At 41.8% G+C, this 13024-nt stretch overlaps 1 non-coding gene across 1 annotated transcript; it reads left to right on the top strand.

Annotated features, from left to right (window-relative positions):
- Positions 1–4216: 4216 nt before the first annotated feature.
- On the top strand, positions 4217–4323 carry LOC112090205. Its single transcript, XR_002901548.1, has one exon. It is a non-coding gene; the product is annotated as a small nucleolar RNA R71 (small nucleolar RNA).
- Positions 4324–13024: the final 8701 nt, after the last annotated feature.

Below are 13024 nucleotides of genomic sequence, written 5' to 3'. Positions count from 1 at the left end.
TATAAATAGATTAACCTAAATCGCAGATTGAGTGATCAATTCAACCTAAGCATTAAGTCTAACAATGGTGAAGACAATAGATATCAAGCCCTATTTGCATCTAATCTTTTAACTCATGAAATCCTTTGAACACTTTAATCTAGCTAAGAGATCTACTCAGACATGGAGAAAAGAAACACAGAAACAGAGCAATGCCTGTATAAATAAGTGACCTGCATAAGAGGATCCATGGCAATGAAACAACACTCCTGGTATCTCCTCGTCAGCTACACATCTTCTGAAGATTCCATCAGAGCAATGCCTGTATAAATAAGGCTCATCCCAAAAGTAGTGCCTCACATCCTTTAGAAACTTCTTCTTTTTGTTTCCCACAAAACCTGCAGGTTCCTGCTCTGCAGCAAGGTAATTTGCAATCTCTCCAAACCATGGGAAACCAGAATGCCGATCTATGTCAACTTGGTTGCAAAAACTCGTCAGAGCAGGTGCTCCGGTGGGGAGCAGGTGCTCGTCGAACCCAGAAACTTCTATGGCGTAAACTTGTTCATCAGGAAGGCTGTCATTTAGTGGAATGTCATCATCTATCTTCAGCCTCGACAAGTGGTCTGCAACACCATTATCAATCCCTTTTTTATCTTTAATCTCCAAATCAAACTCTTGCAGCAAAAAGATCCATCGAAGGAGCCTTGGCTTGGCGTCCTTCTTCGTCAACAGGTATTTCAGAGCTGCATGGTCTGTGTGAACAACAACTTTCGACCCAACAAGGTAAGACCTGAACTTCTCAAAAGCATAAACCACTGCAAGAAGCTCCTTTTCAGTTGTGGCATATCTGCACTGAGCCTCGTCGAGTGTTCGGCTAGCATAATAGATGACGTGGAGCCTCTTTTCTTTCCTCTGTCCCAGCACTGCTCCCACTGCATAATCGCTAGCATCGGTCATGACCTCAAAAGGTAGTTCCCAATCTGGTGGCTGGACAATAGGAGCGCTGACCAAAGCTCCTTTTATCCTGTGAAATGCCTCCAAACATGCATCATCAAACTCGAATTTCACATCCTTGCACAGCAGCTGCGTCAGGGGCCTGGCAATCTTCGAGAAATCTTTGATGAAGCGTCTGTAAAAACCTGCGTGGCCCAGAAAACTGCGAACCCCCTTGACTGATGTTGGTGGCTGCAGACTCATCATCACCTCGATCTTTGCCCTGTCCACCTCGATCCCTTTCTCTGAGATTTTGTGTCCCAGCACGATCCCATCTCTTACCATGAAATGACATTTCTCCCAGTTAAGCACCAGATTCTTCTCCTCACACCGCTGCAAGACCCTGCACAGATTAGACAAACAAACAGAAAAGGAGCTTCCATAGACAGAAAAATCGTCCATGAAAACTTCCATTATGTCTTCAATCAGGTCAGTGAAAATCGACATCATGCAGCGTTGGAATGTTGCTGGAGCATTACACAAGCCAAATGGCATTCTGCGATATGCAAAGGTGCCATAAGGACATGTGAATGTCGTCTTCTCCTGGGCATCCGGGTGGATTGGGATCTGAAAGAAACCTGAATAACCATCTAAGAAACAGTAATAAGGATGGTTAGCCAAGCGTTCAAGCATCTGATCGATAAATGGTAAAGGAAAATGATCTTTGCGAGTTGCAGCATTCAATTTCCTGTAATCTACGCACATTCGATGCCCAGTAACAGTTCTAGTTGGTATCAATTCATTCCTATTATTTTTTATGACAGTGATGCCACCTTTCTTAGGAACTACATGAACCGGACTAACCCAATTACTATCTGAAATTGCATAGATCACACCAGCTTCTAGAAGTTTCATTATCTCTTTCTTTACAACATCTTGTAGATTCGGGTTTAACCTCCTCTGATGTTCTACAGAAGTCATTGATTCATCTTCTAGATGTATTCTATGCATGCAAAGATCAGGAGAAACCCCTGGAATATCATCTAGTGAATATCCTATAGCTTTCCTATACTTTCTAATTTCACAAAGAAGCAAGGCAATCTCTACATTGTTCAATTAAGAGTTCACTATCACAGGGAATGTCGAATTGGGTCCTAGAAACGCGTACCTGAGCCCCACAGGAAGGGGTTTGAGCTCAAGCTTCGGAGCTCTTAATTCGCTCCAAGGTCCATCAATCAAGCCGTCGGGAGCAGGTGCTCCAGGATTTAGAGCAGGTGCTCCGTCGGCTTTTTCTGCAGGTGAGCTCTCCTTGCCTTCTAAGCTCATGTATGCCACCAGCCTTTGCATCCTCGTGCTTGCATTCAGCATTTTTGCAAACCCATCAGCTTCTTCACTCAAATACCCATGTTCTCCTTCAGCTTTGGTGAGTGCAACTTCGAGAGGATCGATGGCCAAAACCTCTTCAGCAACCTCTTCAGCAATGCCTGAACCATCATCTATGACAAATGTCTGTCCGTCCAGCATTGGTTTCTTGAAGAGTTTATTCATCTCAAATCGCACCACCATATCTCCCAGCTGGAGATCTATCACTCCTTCTTTCACATCTATGATTGCACCAGCTGTGCATAAGAAGGATCGACCCAATATCAAAGGATCCTTGGGTTCTTCATCAAGCTCCAGAACCACAAAATCTGCTGGAATGAGTGTATCACCTATCTGAACATGCAGATCCTCAAGTATACCAACAGGGAATTTGGTTGATCTATCAGCAAATACCAGCGAGATTTTCGTCGGTTTGAATCTGGTGTAACCCAATCGCTTGGCTACAGAGTAAGGCATCAGATTCACACTTGAACCTAGATCGCAGAGAGACCTTGCAAAAAGTACATTCCCAATCCTAACTGAGAGAACAAACCTTCCTGGATCACTTCTCTTCTTCAGCACTTTGTTCTGAAGCACAGCACTGCACTCCTTCGAAACCATCATGACACTCTCTTCCTCAACAGCTTTCCCAGACACTAACCCCTTCATGTATCTTTTAAGGGCTGGTATCATCTGAACAGCATCAGCTAGAGGGAGTTTTACAGTCAAATCCTTCAGCATCTCCCTGCACTTTGCATCCTCTAAGTCCTTGCGAGACTTCTTTGGTGGAACTGGGTAAGGTACCTTAGGCGTGTAAACTCTTGCAGGAATGTTTGCTGGAGCAGGTGGCTGGAGCAGGTGCTCCCTCGTTGACTCAGGATGCTCCATCGTCAAATCTACGTCTGGAGCAGGTGCTCCAGATTTTGGAGCAGGTGCTCCGATGGAGGAAGAGTGCTCCTTCGTCTTTTTTACGTCATGAGCTGGTTCCTCTTCTTGGAGCAGGTGCTCCACGTCCTTTTCCTTCCTCTTTTCTGAGACAGAGCTTGTTGGTGGAGCATGTAGAGTCTTCCCACTTCTAAGCTCAATAGCATTCACAAACTCATTCCTGGGGTTTTCACCTTTTCCAGGGAGAGTTCCAGGTGATCTCTTCACAGCTTCTACAGTCTGAGCTACCTGAACATCCAGCTTCTTCACATGAGTCCACACAGCCTCATACTTGCCATTCAAATCATTGTACATGGTGTCCACTTTGGCATTAATCTCCATGGAAGACTTTTGCTGATTAACCAGCAGCTGTTGCATCAAGTTTTTCAGTTCATCCTGCGAGTTATTTGAGGAACTCGAAGAAGGCTGTAGACTTGTGAAAGGCAACTTCTGCTGATTTCCACCTTGAAATCGATTCTGATTGGTGATGAACTGCTTTCCTTGGAAGTTGCTGGAGAAGTTCTTCTGAAATCCTGACTGATTCTGCACTCCTTGCTGCGGATAGACCTGATCCTGAGGGTTCTCAACATTGTTGCTTCTGTAGGATAAATTCGGGTGGCTTCTGAAGTTGTTGAAACTGCGATTCTGCACATACCCTTGTCCATTCACGAAATTTACCTCCATCTGATCATTATTCTCTGCATCTACAAACTCTTGAGCAAGAGGTGCATCACCAACCTCATCAGCAAAATGCACAGATCTCTGGTTCTCTCTCAACAGCAGATTCACCTTTGCTGTAAGCTCATCGATTTTGCTCAACTCCACACTATGAACTGCTTTGCTAGACCTGTCATACTCTTGGGATTTGTTGCTGGAGCTTGCAGCTAAGTTCTCAATCAACTCATAAGCAGCTTCTTTGGACTTAGTCATGAAATCGCCATTGCTAGCTGCATTCAAAGCATTCCTGTAATCCCAGTTGACACCATCATAAAAGGTTGACAGGATCTGCTCATCAGAGAACCCATGGTGAGGGCACTCTCTTCGGTACTCCTTGTACCTCTCCTAAGCTTCGCAGAAAGCTTCACCAGGTTGCTGTTTAAACGACGAGATCTTGTTCTTCAGAGCTGCAGTTTTGGCCTTAGTGTAGAAATGGTCCAAAAATGCTGATCTGCACTCTTCCCATGTAGTCAATGACCCAGGTGGTAATGACTTCAGCCAGCGCAAACCTTTGTCCGCAAGTGAGAATGGAAAAAGCTTGCACTTCAAGAAATCGGCTGGTATCCCATTTGATCCAGTCGTGCTGCAAATCTCCTCAAAATTCTTGATGTGGTCCATCGGAATCTCAGCAGGAAGCCCATGAAAGAGGTGCTGCTTCACCAATGAGATCAGCTGAGGTTTGATCTCAAAGTCTTGCCTCTGAATGGTTGGAGGAGCAATCGCAGCCCTGTTGTGATAGTAAGCGTGCGGACTGTCCTTGTCTCCAATAGTAGGCTGTGGCTGCTCCCTGTCTTGCTGCGCCTTTTGCAGCTGCTCCAATTGTTGTCGAAGCTGTTGAACCTCGACAGCCATGTTGCCATTGTTGCCTTGATCGCCCATGTTGGCTTGAATAGGCCTTTGACGTCTGTTTTCTCGCTCGACTCTTGCTAGATCGGTGTTCGATAAAGAAACAAGATCGGTGCAGTTGCTCCTTGTGGATATGTTTGACATACACCTGAAACACACGCAAACAAGAGAACAAGAGAGAAAAATTAGTAAAGCCTTAGTCTGAATTTCAAACCAAAAATCAAAGGTAACGAATTGGTCCCCGTCGCAACGGCGCCAAAATTTGATTCTCACTAGATATACTCCTAGTTTCTACTGCAATAGAACAGTGATGTAGTTGTAATATAAAGGATTCGAAATCCAGAGGACCAGTGTTACTCTATGAATTTGTGAGGATTGAATTAAAGCTAAGACGAAAGATGGTTTGTTTTGAAAACTAAAAAGTAAACAGAATGGCAAACAATGATTTAAATTCAAATTAAAACAAGCACTAGACCAAAGCAATTCGCAGGGATTTCAGAGATAAGAACCAAATGACTATTCAGGACACAAGTGTAACGCAAGTCTCGAACTCAAACAGAAAAGCTTATCGATCCACTGTCGTGATCTCGATAACTTTGTCTAACAACCTAAATCCTAAACTGTCGTTTGAACCTAGAAAATTGCAGACAAGCATTAGCTAGCAGGTGTGATCTGTTCACGATTTGCCTTAACTTCAACTGTCGTTGGCTAAGGACAAATCGCTCACCAATGTTTATTCTAGCAACCTATTACACTTTTGATGAATAGATTAACCTAAAATCGCAGATTGAGTGATCAATTCAACCTAAGCATTAAGTCTAACAATGGTGAAGACAATAGATATCAAGCCCTATTTGCATCTAATCCTTTAACTCATGAAATCCTTTGAACGCTTTAATCTAGCTAAGAGATCTACTCAGACATGGAGAAAAGAAACACAGAAACAGATGGAAAGGAATTCATGAATTAAAATCGCAGAAGAGATAATAGGGTTCAGAATTCTTCTCAAAGTGTAGCAGATTTCTTATCCCAAAAGCTTACAAGTAAAAACTCTATGGTTCAGGAAATTGTAAAAAGAAAAACGTAGAAAGTCTGTAGAAAAACGTGATTCTAAAACACAGGCGGCTGTGGACTTTTTATTCTCTTTCTCCTCCTAAAATTAGGTAAAAGTCGATTTCCTTATTTTACTCTCGTCTGGAGCAGGTGCTCCACGAAGGGTCCAAACCGGGAGCAGGTGCTCCGGGGATGATTTCTCCAAAAACGTGTGAAATAGCTCCTTATTGCTCAAATTCATCTCCTTTTGCTCCAATGCCTCCTAAACACTCCAATACTTTGATAAGGCCTCTAAGTCACCTGAAACTTCCTGAAAAGACTCCAAAAACTCCTAAAACAATCAGTAAACACAAGTTAGAATGAGTCAAAATCTCCACTCATCAACATCCAGTGTGAATCAGTACACAAGGTTACAAAACTTGCGTCAAGGTTCACGGAGTGTGGAGGAGTACGCGGATGAATTTTTCTTGTTGATCACCCGTAACGAGATTTTTGATAGTGAAGTTCAGCTTGTTTCGCGCTTCATCGGAGGCTTGAAGCCACATATTCAGAACGCAATGATGCAATTTGATCCAACTTCACTAGCTGAGGCAAAACGCTGAGCTCTTGGGTTTGAGCAACAGTTCAAGACGAATACGAGTTGGTCTTCTATGGGACGTAATCGAGCATTTGGGAACCCGAACAATGAGACCGGTCAAGCGACTACAGCTGGGAAAGAGCTCGGTGAATCTTCTCAGGCTCGGGGTACTTTAACAGCAGAAACAGCGGGTGAAGGACAAGCTTTGCGACGTTCGTCGCGTCCTAACATGCTGCGCTGTTACACTTGTGGGGAACAAGGCCATTTGTAAACGGCTTGCCCAAAGAAGACGCGTCGAGGATTGTTGATTGATGAGGTTCAGTGGGACAAAGATCAAGAAGAAGAGCTTGAGCAAGCAGATGATGAATTACCGGTGGAACATAGTTCGGGTGATCAGGGTCATATGTTGGTCATTCGCGTGTGCCTTTCGCCCATGGCTAGTGAGGAGCCTTGGCTTCGCACTAATATCTTTCAGTCCACATGCACGATTAAAAGAAAGATTTGTCGTTTTGTGATTGATTCCGGGAGCTTTCGTAATGTGGTTTCTGAAGAGGCCTGCCGGAAGCTGAATTTGCGAAAGGAAGCTCATCCATCCCCTTACAAGATGACGTGGCTGAATGAGGATACAGAAATTCGCATTTCACAGAGAGCTTTGGTGTCTTTTTCTATTGGGTCTTGTTACAAAGATAAGATCTTCTGTGATATTGTGCCCATGGATGTTGGTCACTTGTTGTTGGGACGTCCATGGCAGTATGATCGTGATGTCGTTCATAATGGCAGGAGTAATACTTACTCGTTCATCTTTGACAATCGTCGCATTGTGCTCTCACCGACCCCATTGGTTACGCCTGCTCCGCCTCGTCGTGTTCCTGAACAGCTGCTTCCCGATGAATCCCACGGATCGTCGAGTGTGCTGTTTTGCTCCCAAGCGTCGTTTGAGTCCGAATTTAAGGAAGCAGGTTTTGCAGTGGTCCTTTTGTCATCGTCTGTTGCGCCGAGTACGACACATGTGGTCATGCCGCAGATTGCCGATTTGCTTAAGGAATTTGAGGACATTCTTCCAGCTGATTTACCTAATGGCCTGCCTCCGCTTAGGGACATTCAACACCACATTGATTTGGTACCTGGTGCTTCTTTACCGAATCGTCCTTATTATCGTATGAGTCCGCAGGAACACGAGGAATTGCGATGTCAAGTGGAAGCTTTGGTGGCTAAGGGACATGTGCGTGAAAGTCTTAGTCCCTGCGCGGTTCCAACATTGTTAATTCCCAAGAAAGACGGTTCCTGGCGTATGTGTGTTGATAGTCGAGCGATTAACAAAATTACAGTGCGTTATCGTTTTCCTATTCCGCGTCTGGACGATTTACTTGATCAGATTGGAATTGCAACAGTGTTCTCTAAACTGGATTTGAAGAGTGGATACCATCAGATTCGAATTCGTCCTGGAGATGAGTGGAAGACAGCTTTCAAGACCAGGGAAGGATTGTTTGAATGGTTGGTTATGTCATTTGGTTTGTCTAATGCTCCTAGCACTTTCATGAGAGTGATGAACCAGGCGTTACGTGCGTTTATTGGCAGATTCGTTGTGGTGTATTTTGACGATATTCTTGTCTTCAGTTCGTCAATTCACGATCACCTTGCTCACCTGCGTGAGGTTCTTCTTGTTCTTCGCCAAGAGTCCTTGTTTGTGGCTTCACAAAAATGTGAATGGGGCGTTGATCGTGTGCTGTTTTTGGGGTATGTGGTGTCGGCTGAAGGTTTAGCAATGGATGACAGTAAGGTTGCTGCGGTTCGTTCATGGCCTACACCCAAATCTGTCTCGGAAGTTCGTTCTTTTCATGGTCTGTCCTCGTTCTATCGCCGATTTGTGTCGCATTTTAGCACTATCATGGCTCCTTTGACTGATTGCATGAAGTCCGATAAGTTCATTTGGACACAGGAAGCTAGCGAAGCATTTTCGCTTATCAAGGAAAAGCTCACTTCTGCTCCGGTTCTAGTACTTCCGGACTTTTCGGTAACTTTTGAGCTGCATTGTGACGCGTCTAAGCTTGGGATTGGTGCGGTGCTCAGCCAGAATTCGCGCCCTGTAGCTTTCTTTAGTGAGAAGCTTTCGGGTGCGCGGTGTCGTTATAGTACATACGACGTCGAATTTTATGCAGTGGTTCAAGCTATTAAGCACTGGCGTCACTATTTAGTGCATCGTGATTTCATTCTATTTACCGATCATGATGCATTAAAGCATTTGGACAGTCAGGCAAAAGTGTCTTTCCGTCACGCTTCGTGGATTGCCTTCTTGCAGCAGTTCACCTTTTCTATTGGACATAAGGCAGGGAAGTTAAACAGGGTTGCTGATTCTCTTAGCCGGAGACGTTCTTTATTGACCGCGATGCATACCTCGGTGCCTGGGTTTGCCACTTTTGCGGATCTGTACCCATCGGACCCATACTTTGGTAAGATTTTTGAGTCGGTAAAAGCTGGTGCTCGTGCAGATTTTACTTATACCGATGGCTTTCTCTTCCACGGGGTTCGGTTGTGCATTCCGGATTGCAGTTTACGACTGCGTGTCATTGAGGAGTTGCATAGTGAGGGTCATGTTGGTAGGGATCGGATGCTACAACTGGTTGCAGCTGCTTATTATTGGCCATCACTTCGTCGGGATGTCGAACGATTCGTGGAACGGTGTCGGGCTTGTCAGGTGGCAAAGGGGCAAGCTTCTAATGCGGGCTTATATCTTCCTCTTCCCATTCCAACCCAGCCTTGGACAGACTTGAGCATGGACTTTGTTTTGGGTTTGCCGCGATCTCAGCGTGGTAATGATTCTATTTTTGTGGTCGTTGATCGCTTTTCAAAGATGGCTCACTTTGTTCCGTGTAAGCGTACGACCGATGCAGTAAAGGTGGCTGCTCTGTTCTTTCAGGAGGTTTATCGTATACATGGGTTGCCTACTTCGATTGTTTCTGACCGTGACACTCGTTTCTTGAGTCACTTCTGGCGTTCTTTGTGGAAGCTGCTACATACGCGCCTTGACATGAGTACTGCGTATCATCCTCAGACGGACGGGCAGACAGAGGTGACTAATCGCGCATTGGGCAACATGCTGCGATGCCTCGTGGGTGATAACATCCGTTCGTGGGAATCTCGTTTGTGTCAGGCTGAGTTTGCGCACAATCGTGCGACTAATAGAAGCTTGGGGTTCAGCCCTTTTGAGGTTGTTTACAGTTTGCTGCCGCGTGGTCCTCTTGACTTGACTACTGCTACTAATAAGCGGCGTTTTCATGGGCGTGCTGTGGACTTTGTGGAGGCGTTACAGGACACTCATCGGCAAGCTCACGATCAGCTTACCTTGTCGTCTCAAAAGTACAAGCGTCGAGCAGATGGCAAGCGTCGTGAGGTTATCTTTCAACCGGGTGACTTGGTCTGGGTGGTCTTAACAAAAGATCGCATGCCTGCGCAGGATTATAGCAAGCTTCGATCGCGGAAGATTGGTCCTGTTGAAGTGCTTCAGCGTATAAACGACAATGCGTACAAGTTGAAGCTTCCTCCTCACATCAAGACTGCCGATGTTTTCAACGTCAAGTTCCTTTCCAAGTATCATGGTGACAATGACGTTCCAGATTCAGAGGCGAATCTTCTCCAACCCGGAGGGACCTGATGCAGCGCATCTTAATCATTTATCTCTTCAAACTCTATTTTACCCTTAACTCGGTTGGATTCTAATTATTGTTTTCGGTTTTTGCTCTTTACTTGGGCTTTAAGACTCTTTAGCTTTATTTCCTTTTCGTATTTGGTTAGGGTTTTACATTGCTTTTACGCTATTATAAATAGCTTTCGTTATGTAGAAAGAACGGCAGTTGTTATATTGAATTATTCAGAGCTTTTAAAGCATCTATCTCTCTTGTTTCTCGGATATTCTCTCGAATCAACGAGTTTCAAGCTTCTTCGCTGTTCGGTCATTCTCTGAATCAACGAACATCGAAATCGTTACGCTTACGCTGCGCCATGTAATGCAATATAATAGTGCATACTATATACTAAAATTAATAACATAGTCTATATTTCTAACAAAATAGTTTAAAGTTGATAACATATATTCATTCCGTTCTGAGATATACTGTATGTTGCATTTGCATGAGGTGCGCTAATTCCTCGATCGCTTGAATAAAGACTTATGCGAGATATGACTTTATGAAAGATCCTCTATAAGTCTAGGATTTACGTTTCCCATTATGATTGACCGATATATATATATATAGAGGATCTTTCAGAAATTTATCTAATATGGAAAGTGTAGAAGACAAACGATCATCAGAAAAATGGTTCTTTGATCTCTTAAGGAGGGTGACTGTGAGGGCATTGAGCCAAATATTTGATCTCTTCGCTTCCATTAGACACAGATTCCCAAGGGAACAAGATTTGTAAGTGTCAAGGATGTTGGTACTACTACAATGCTCTTTAAGGCGTTCTTAATTTCCAGAGAGGTTTTCAACCGCAAGAGACACCAAAAAGAACAAGAAACCAACAAAAACCTCTTTTTGTAACAAGAACCAACAACACAAATGGATCCGAAGGAAATTAGGTTAATTAGTAGGTGCAGATGATTTTCGTAGAATAGATTCCACTGATACCATTACAGCTAATAGCATTTTTGAATTCCACATGATACATCAGTTTTATACAATCTTTGGTTTTAATATCTCAATAATATGGTATTTGCTGTAATGCAATAGAATATTGTAGGTGCAAATGTGTGATGTATATATATTTGAAGAAAAAATTTGAGTGGAATTGAATATTTCTTTGGATCTCTCTAGAAATCTGCCATTTATATTATTATATATGTTCTTATCATGTCATACAGCGCAACAATTTGGAGTACTGAGAATTTAGAATAAAAATGGTGGTCTTCAATGATTATAAGTGATCAAAATGTTCTGAACAAAGTTCGGATCTTCGGATCTCATCAAATATGATTCTTACAACTATTAATTTTCGCACTAACGAAAAAAATGTTTTTGAGAACAGAAAAAAAGTTCAAGAGAATAAAGATTCAATAGATATCAATACAATATCAATTTCAAAATTCGTGGCAATATATAATTATCGGACAATAAATGCCAACTAAGCTTGGTACACTAGTGACCTAAAATTTGAAATGGATCTGACTCAGACGAACACGTTTTATTCAACCTTTCTTGTACACATCGAAGAACAACTTCCATTTTCTTTTTAACCAATAACCCAACAGGAGAGAGTCACAGAAGAGGCAGAAAACAGAAAACGCCTTTTTTTTTTTCTCTCTGAGATAACTGAAGTTCTATTTTTCTAAAATACTGTTTTATATTTTTACGTACAGTAAGTTCATGAACGTTGTTGTCCTTTAATTCCTACACGCAGTTAGTTAATTATTAAAACTTATTATAGAAAAATACTCGTTATATTTATCATGTTTAGACAAATATTATATTAGAGATCCCAAGGACTGGTCGTAATAGTGATTTAAACGTAATGTGGTTATGGGCTAATTTTCATATGCCGTGGTTTGTGGGTACTCTATAGAACAACAAGGTGCATCTAAAAACACAAAGATAGGGCATTTTAGCTTGACACCATGTAACTATCGACGGGTGATATATAGTTAACAAAAGGGGCTGGGAACTTATTTATCCAATGTGACTACAAAGGTCGCAAATGCACTTTGTTGATGGTGGACAATTTCAGAACTCACCAGAAGTTGAAAATGTTGTGGTATATGATGCAGAAATATCTCAAATATCTTGATAATTTATTTAATTATTTAAATAATTTATTTTGGATTTATTATAAATAAGCCGTTTAGGCTTGAGTTGTACTTAGTTTTTGATTGATTAATATAATTGAGCTTTTATCTTTTTCTTTTTTGTTTTTGATAGATTTACGGAGATCTCAACGATTTTAAAAGGCTTGATTTATTTAAGAATTCTCAAACTAAACGAATAATCTTGTCATTATCATAATTTTCCGGATATTTTTAGGATTAACAGATTATTATTCTATTTTTTTTTTAAACTTCCACTATATCAGTATATATATCTGAGTGGCTGTGGCGCTGAACAAAAAAAGACCAAGGGTAGATAAATTGGATGGGATCCACTAAAATGTGCATTATATATATAAAAGGGTAGATATATATATATATATATATATATATATATATATTGCCATGTTATTTTTGGGCGTGCTCTATTACATTATGCATAATAAAGATGCACATTGCCATTTCCATGACATGAATATTGAGTAATGAGCCCATGATAAGCATGAAATAGCGTAATTGTAAGAACATATAAAAGAAGATTATTGCGATTTCAGCTTAATCAGCATAAATTTTTACCAAATATCGGCTTGACAAATTTAGTCTGAAATGTATAACTAGTTAGTGAGAGATCCACAATGTAACGTCTCCGTCTCTTTGGGTAATCCTCATATGAACGATAAATGACAATAACATCAACTAAAACTGATTTAAGTTTTAGCTATACAAATCTTCTTATATATGCATATATAATTTTCAACTTTTATAAGTTTTTGTATTGAACTACTTTGATATTATATATCTCTATATTATTATTTAAGTAGACATTTAAAAAAATAACC

Source organism: Eutrema salsugineum, unplaced genomic scaffold, assembly GCF_000478725.1.
Source record: "Eutrema salsugineum unplaced genomic scaffold, Eutsalg1_0 scaffold_101, whole genome shotgun sequence".
Lineage (NCBI taxonomy): Eukaryota > Viridiplantae > Streptophyta > Magnoliopsida > Brassicales > Brassicaceae > Eutrema > Eutrema salsugineum.
The sequence above is the reverse complement of the archived record's forward strand: the minus strand, read 5'-3'. Positions and strand labels throughout refer to the sequence as shown.